The following is a 7,807-nucleotide window of genomic DNA, read 5'->3' as shown; positions in this document are numbered from 1 at the left end:
ACTTGTATAACTAACAAACTTCTTTATTTTTTAAATATTAATGATCTCTTGTATTTTTGGCTTCAAGAATATAATATGCAAAAGATTAGAAAATAAAGATGAAGAAAGAAACATTCAGGGCCAAATATTGGCTTTAATTTAAGTTAATCACCGATATATTAGCAAAAAAATTTCTAGATACACTAGATTTAATTTAGCTTAGCTTTAAATAAGGAAAATCAATGGAAAAATATAGCTAATATGTAAATTTTCGTCTAAAAAATTTCATATAGAATTTAAAGCTCAAAAGGATAGTAGCATAGTTGTCTAAACTATTATTAGTTATTTCCTAAACAATAAATCACTAAATTAGGAAGCCTAATCTAAAATAAGATAATAATGAAATGTATGATTCTATATTAATCATAAAATAAAATTTTTTTTCCTTACCAATTGGCTAGGCATAACTTTATCTAAATATTCAATTGGTATTCTTTACATAAAAATAATAAAAAATGAAGGGAAAATTGATTGGATTAGGAATATCAATAATCATTATAGCTGGTGTAGCCGTTGGTCTTGTATATTTTGTGCGTCGCACACATTTTGCTAATGAGGATAAACCCGATCCTTTATCTTCAACCTCCAAAGCTGTTCAAGCTATTTGTAGTCCTACAGATTACAAAGAAGCATGTGTCCAAAGCCTTGCCCCGGTTGCGAAAAACCAAAGTGCCTCCCTGCAAGACTACATTCACGTTGCCATAATGGCGACTATGGATGCTGTGAAACAAGGTATTGACAAGTCGGAATCTATAGGAAAGAAGCGAATGATCCTTTGAATAAAATGGCGTTCGAGGATTGTAAGGAACTTTTGCGGCTTGCCACGGATGAGTTACAATCTGTGCTTTCAGATGTAAGTGATGTCAATATGTCTACGATGAAGAATAAGGAAGATGATTTGAAAAATTGGTTAAGTGCTACCGTGGCATACCAACAATCATGTCTCGATGGTGTGGATAATTCTGATTTGAAGGAAAAAATGACTAAAGGTCTTGATAATGCATCTCAATTAACTAGTAATATGCTTGCTATTGTTTCGGAGATTAGTTCGATTCTTAGTCATTTTGGCATTAATATAAATGTAACCAATTACTCTCGACGACTTCTTAATACGAATGAAAATGTCCCTAAGGTTGATAAAGATGGTTTCCCTACATGGCTTTCAAGTGAAGATAGAAAATTATTAGGGAGGATTAATACTAATAATCCTAAGCCTAATGTAATCGTGGCTCAAGATGGAAGCGGACAATTTAAGACTATTAGCGACGCCCTTAAAGCATATCCAAAGAATTTACAAGGAAAATATGTTATCTATGTCAAAGCAGGGATATACGATGAACATGTACTTATAACAAAAGACCAAACTAACGTATATATGTATGGAGATGGACCTCGTAAGACTATTGTCACCGGAAAAAAAAGTTTTCGCGATGGTGTCAGTACATATAAAACAGCTACCTTTGGTAAGTTATTTTAATTTTACAACTTTTTTAAATCTTGTGTAATTCAAATTAATGGTATATTTATTGTCCATCACTCTGAGAACAAAGGTAACGCATAGATAGAGCTTTGAAGTAATGTTAATGTAATCTTGGTTGTAATTTTGCAGCTGTAATTAGAAATGGCTTCATTGGGAAGTCGATGGGTTTTCAAAACACAGCAGGTGCAGAAGGACACCAAGCAGTGGCACTTTGCGTACAATCCGATATGTCAGCATTTTATAATTGTAGGATGGATGGATATCAAGACACATTATACCCACAAGCACATCGACAGTTTTACCGTAATTGTGTGATTTCAGGCACAATGGACTTCATATTCGGAGATGGTAGCGCAATCATCCAAAACTCGCTTATAGTTGTCCGAAAGCCTATGGACAATCAACAAAACACAGTCACTGCACAAGGAAAAAAGGATCACCGAGAAATTACAGGAATTGTTATTCATAACTGTAGAATTGTTCCGGAGCAAAAGTTGTTTGCTGATAGATTCAAAATCCCGACATTTTTGGGAAGACCATGGAAGGAATACTCTACAACTATAATCATGCAATCAATGCTTGCAGACTTTATCCAACCATTAGGATGGATGCCGTGGGCCGGTAACTTTGCCTTGGATATGTTGTACTATGGTGAGTATGCTAATCGAGGTCCCGGTGCTGATACGAGTAGGAGGGTACGATGGAAGGGGTACCATGTAATTACAAATAGGGATGAAGCTATGAGATTCACTATCGGTCCTTTTATTCAAGGGCAACAACGGCTTCCATCATCAACCATGCCGTTTCTTCTAGGCTTAAAAAATTAGGAAACATGATGCACATTGTTATTTTGTAAGGCTAGGTTTAATTGAAAATATCTCAAATCTTGTTGGCCTTTTTCTGTAATCCATACTTCCTGTTGAATAGATTGTAATCCATAATTAGACTTTTGCACCTTAAATTTAGTAAATTATAGCTATAGTGAATCCTTTTTTATTACTGCAAGAAAATTATCTAGGTACAAAAGTCTCATAATCCGTACAAAGCAAATGTTTAAGACAATGTGAAACCTATTAATCAGTTAACATAACAAATATATCTCATCATCACATACAAAAAATTTAGTTGACCAATTTCATAATGTAAACATTAAACTTATGTTTATTGCAACTCATGATACAATCCACTCTCCAAGCATAAGATAGACTATATAGGTTCCAAAATTTTAGGACCCTTGATGATCGAGGAGTCACATTGCATTGTTAATTTTTTTTGGCCAATTTCAATTAAAGTGAAAATTTTCTTTTTTGTCCAACAAAAGTTATCAACAGTAAAGTCCTCTATACAAGAATGGTTGAAAAAAAAAATGGGAATAACAACAAGAAGTTTAATGGCTAACGAAGAAATAGTAAAACAACTTAAAATTGTGCTACATGTCCAAACTTTCAATTTGATCCTTATGAGCCATATAATATAACTAAATTAGGTTCCGTGCATGCACGGATAATACTTAGATTATTTATACTTCGTAACTAATTCAAATATTATTATAATTATTATTAAAATTTGAATAAAAATCAATCGTCACATAATGACATAACATAACATAACATAATACATAAGTATGTCTTGCTTTTTAAATTTATAATAATGTGTTAAATTTAATAGGAATTTTTATACATAAAAATTATATTTTTAATATATAGTTTATACACTTCTTTTTTGTTGATTAGAAATTTACTTATTTTAATATATATATATATATATATATATATATATATATATATATATATATAAAGTAGGTATTTTTCAAGAGCATTCGGTGCGCCACATAAGCAAAGATATGATTTCGACCAATTAAAAACTAGATTTGTATTTTATTTTAGAATTAAAAATTTCATTCGTCACCTGAGCAAAAGTGACAAATGAGATTTAAGAACTTTGCCACTTAGGTAAAAACGACAAATTAATAGTGATTTATTATAATTTTAATTATTTAAGCAAAGCAAAATTAACGAATGAGATTTGAGACTTTATTTAACAATAATAGTGATTCAAGATTTAAATTATTTAAAATTCAAAAATAATAACTTTTCACATTAAAGATTTTATCCTAATATCTGACCAATGGGATAACATATTATTTTATTTAATTTTTTAATAAATTCAATTTTCACATAGTAAAATATCCAACTAATAATGAAAAAAACTTAGTGTATAAATAAGAATCGATATTCTTGAGATTTATATATTAAAAAAACCATGTATTGCATGGGCTTTCATAACGTAGGTTAAAAAAAAAAAAAAACTAAGATTAGTAATTTAGGATTAAAATTATTTTTTTTTTTTTTAAAAAAAACAAAATCCTTTCACATTTAAAATTTTATCCTAACTAGGGGAGCCTACACGCGCGTTGCGCGCGGCACAGTCGTTGTTTATGGTCGAGTTGTAATAGCTTGTCATGACACCCAAAACTTAGTGGCTAGGCTTTTGAACGCATATACTAAGAATTAAATTGTTGACAATCATATCTTTGCGTAGGTACAGAAATGTAACACTTAAAAATATATATACACTATTCACTTTTTAGTTGTAAGCTTTTTATGGTGCAACTAGTCTTAAATCTGTGCCATGCACGGTTGTTATTATATATATATATATATATATATATATATATATATATATATATATATATATATATATATATATATATATATATATATATATATATATATATATATATATCGAATCTTATACCAGTAATAATAGGCAATATTATAACATTAGTGTTTACCAAAAGAGAATTTGTAACCCAATTTGAACTTCAGTTACTATTAATCATTTGGTCCACAATGACCTTTCTGCAAATCAAACATAACAATTCTTTTAAATGTGGAAAATAAATTTTGATCATACATAAGCGAAACTTTAAATATGAATGCATAGTGAATTGGAATTAGACAGGAATTTACTATTTTCAGTGATGGGTTTATGAAAGATTAACTTCCTTTGACATAAAACACTAAATTTGCTTTAATAATTATTTTTTTGATGAAAAAAAACTAAAATCTGAATAGGCATGATTAGGGGATTGAAATGGAGAAGATGAATGATTTTGTTTTTTTTTTTTTTTTAAAATAATTTTTTGAATAGGCATGATTAGGGATTGGGATGAAAGAGATGTATGATTTTTTTTAAAAAAATTATTTTCAATGAAAGAGATGTATGATTTTTTTTTTTTTTTGTAATTAAAAAAAATTATTTTAAAACAGGAAAAACGGGATGAGGGACAAGTGTCCTTCCAACTTCCGGTTTTAAAATAATAGTATTGATTTTTTATTTTTTATTTTTTTAAGGTACAATAAAAATTTAATAATAATCCTACAAATGTATTTAGAACAAACATGATTTGTAAATATGTAAATTCGGTCATAAGAGATGTTTTATTGAATTTTTTTAGAAAACCCTCATAAATGTTTTCAATCCCCTAAAAATTGTCCAATTTCATTTGTGTCTGTTCACCTCTGATTTAATTTCTGTTTTAATTATTTTTTTTTGCCTTGATTTTTTTTTTCTTGAATAGCGGGATGGATGGAAGAGGGGTGGTTTTTTTTTTTTTTTTTTTTTTTTTTTTTTTTTTTTGTGCAATAAAAAAAAATTAAGTTAAAACATGAAAAATAGGAGGAGGACAAGTGTCCCTCCAACTTCTTGTTTTAAAATAATAGTATTGATATGGCTTTTGTTGTGAATTATAATATACATCATCCATCACTTTTAGTTGCAACACTTAAAAATATATAAACATTTTTCATTTTTTTTATAATTGGTCTTTATTTTTATTGACTTTTTTTGTTGGGCAAAATAGTTCTGTGGGATCTTATTAGATTCATATCGATTTATATATATGTTTTAAATATTTAATCATTAGATTTTTTTACATGCCTATAATGTGAGATACAAGACATTGAAATTATGTATTGACAAGCGTGAAATTTAAAATGCTGCAACTAAAAGTTAACGGAGAAAGTTTCAAAAGAAAATGTCTAATTAGGTGATGAGGTAATTAAATTCGGTGGATTTTTGTGTGCGTGTGTGTGTGGGTGTGGGTGTTTTTTTTTTTATGAAAATAGTAAAAAGTGGATTATACGGGAAGGAAGACTAAAGAAGCTAAGAGAAATAAAAACGGGAAGTATGAGAGTTAATATGAAATAAACGGTTATATGGGTAAATAAACATTTTAAGGGTAAAAAAGTCATCACAATATTCATAAGAGTTCTTTTGAACTTTTTATAAGGTAGGGATATCCGGTGAATGAGATAACATATATTGTCATATACAAAGACATTATTTGACCAATGAAAAAATAATTACATTTTATTTTAGAATTAAAAAAACAATTTCCACATAAGCAAAATTAATGAATGAGATTTGAGAGTATAATTTTGAGTGTCACGTAAAAAACTATGAATAGTAATTTAGAATTTAAATTATCAAAAAAATTATCTTATAACATTATACGGTATTAAATATTTTATTCTAAAATTCGACGAATGAGATATCAAATTTATAATTTATTTATTAATTATATGTTCAATTTCCATACAACTAAGAATAAGTCAATAAGGTCACATTTTAAGTTGCATAAAAATAATAAAATTATCAAAACCATGCATCGCACATATTTAAGTAAAAAAAAAAAAAAAATCGTAGGCAATTTTTGGGAGCATTTGGCACACCACATATCAAAAGGTATTATTTCAACCAATGAAAAAAGAGGTTTACAATTTATTTTAGAATTAAAAAATTCAATCGTCACCTAAGCAAAATTAATCAATGAGATTCAAGAATTTATATTCAATTGCTACGTAGATAAAAAAATAACGAGTGACGATTTAATAGTTAGATTTATTTTTAAAACAAAAACTTATCTTTTTGTATTGAATTTTTTTATCTAAAAATGTGACTAATGAAAAAACATTAATTTTTTAAGAATTAACATAATAAAAATTAATTTTCCAGTAGGGATTTATTGAAAAATTGATTTATACAGTTTTATAAGGATGACAAAAATTATAATAATATTATACAGCAAAGGTATTATTCCAACCAATGAAATAATATATCTGTGTTTTAAGTGTCACGTATGTAAAAAAAAATAAGAATAGTATTTCAAGATTTAAATTATTTCAAATTCAAAAAAATTATCTTTTTATAGAAATATTTTAATTTATTCTAATATACAACAATTGAGATATCATATTCATTATTTTTTTTAATTATAAATTCAATTTCCACAAATGTATCATAAAAAAAAGGTCGCATTATAAATTGTATAAAAGTAATAAAAATTACAAATTATTCAAAATATTATATGGTCTAATTAAAAATTATCTTTTCGTGAGATTTATTTTAAGAAATGGTGTATCGCACATACTTTCATCTAATAAATAAATAAACCAATAAAAAATAGTATCATTATGACTAGACATGTTAATAAAAACATAAGCAACATATTTCCATGATCAATAAACATACTGAAAAGATATATAAAAAAAGAATATTTTTCATGACCCAAATTAGGGTTTTCAACACCCTTGCAATCCGATTGATTAGGCGGCGGTGGTAATAAGGAATTCAAAAGATTCAAATTAAAATTAGGGTTAGGGTTTTCGACTATAGAAGAACATGATGGATGGAGGAGAGAGATAGCCTTGGAACGTCGGCAAAGAAGGGGTCGGAAAAGAGTCCCCATTAACCACCTTCTTAATATGTCGAAAAGTAATTTATGGAGGTTTATAGAAGAACATGATGGATGGAGGAGAGAGATAGCCTTGGAACGTCGGCAAAGAAGGGGTCGGAAAAGAGTCCCCATTAACCACCTTCTTAATATGTCGAAAAGTAATTTATGGAGGTTTTCTCTATTTAGTAAAATGGCCACCATTGTTGTTTCTTTTTCTCTCTCATGTGATCTTTGTGCTTTGATGTTTCGTCTTGTGTTGCTCATTTCATGTCCTTTATCTTATGTTCTTGTTAGGACTTGCGACGATAACGCTCTGGTAGATTTAAGTGGTTCGCTTATGATGAGTTAGCCTGCTAAGCCTGAAACTCTAAATAGTACTCCCTCTATGTTTATAGCATATTCTTTAAGCCCGTGCGATGCAAAATTTTATTTATATTTATTTTGATTTATGAATCTCTTTAATATTTTTCTACTTTTTATTTTAATATCTTTTACATAAATCGAGGAATGAAGTTTTTTTATTTTTTTATTTTTTATTTTTAATTATT

At 28.0% G+C, this 7,807-nt stretch overlaps 1 pseudogene; it reads left to right on the top strand.

The window, feature by feature from the left end:
* Window positions 1–494: 494 nt before the first annotated feature.
* Window positions 495–2,346, top strand: LOC145582224 (putative pectinesterase/pectinesterase inhibitor 58 pseudogene; annotated as a pseudogene).
* The last annotated feature ends 5,461 nt before the right edge of the window (window positions 2,347–7,807 follow it).

The sequence above is a fragment of the Chenopodium album genome, chromosome 15 (genome assembly GCF_948465745.1).
Source record: "Chenopodium album chromosome 15, dcCheAlbu1.1, whole genome shotgun sequence".
NCBI lineage: Eukaryota > Viridiplantae > Streptophyta > Magnoliopsida > Caryophyllales > Amaranthaceae > Chenopodium > Chenopodium album.
This window is presented reverse-complemented; position numbering and strand designations above follow the sequence as displayed.